Source organism: Penaeus monodon, chromosome 33 (assembly GCF_015228065.2).
Source record: "Penaeus monodon isolate SGIC_2016 chromosome 33, NSTDA_Pmon_1, whole genome shotgun sequence".
Taxonomy (NCBI): Eukaryota; Metazoa; Arthropoda; class Malacostraca; order Decapoda; family Penaeidae; genus Penaeus; species Penaeus monodon.
This window is the reverse complement of record NC_051418.1, coordinates 31,234,575-31,235,087: the sequence shown is the minus strand read 5'-3', so window position 1 is coordinate 31,235,087 and position 513 is coordinate 31,234,575.

Here is a 513-nt window from a genome sequence, read left to right as displayed (position 1 = left end):
TTCTCTTTCCTACCCCCCACTAATAAAGAATTATAAAACTTTCAAAATTTATAATTATAAATTCTATTATTAGGTTTAATTTCGAATGGGGAGCGTTATGAATTATTTCCTTCTATGTTTTTTGAAAAAGGTCGAGTTAACGTCATTTTGAATAAACGTTACAAGGTAATTTAATGAGTTAAATTTGAATCTTCCATCTGATCTTAGCGAGGTAATATGTTCAAAACATTATTGATTCAAATAATTTAAATTTATGAAAATTATTTTTCTACAATGTTATTTTCGGATTGAAAGGTTTTTAACAAAATTAATTTTACATATTTACTTTTGGAAGAAAGCAACATTATTGAAAAATAATTTGCGAAAAACTCGGAAAAAAATTTCTTAAAAAAAATTAAATGTAAATTTCCCCCTTGGGAGAAAAATCATTAAAATCCCATTTTTAGATTTAGTTTTAAAAAATTTTTTTTGATTTTAAGGGGACAAAAAATTTAAAAAAACCAAAAATTTAAA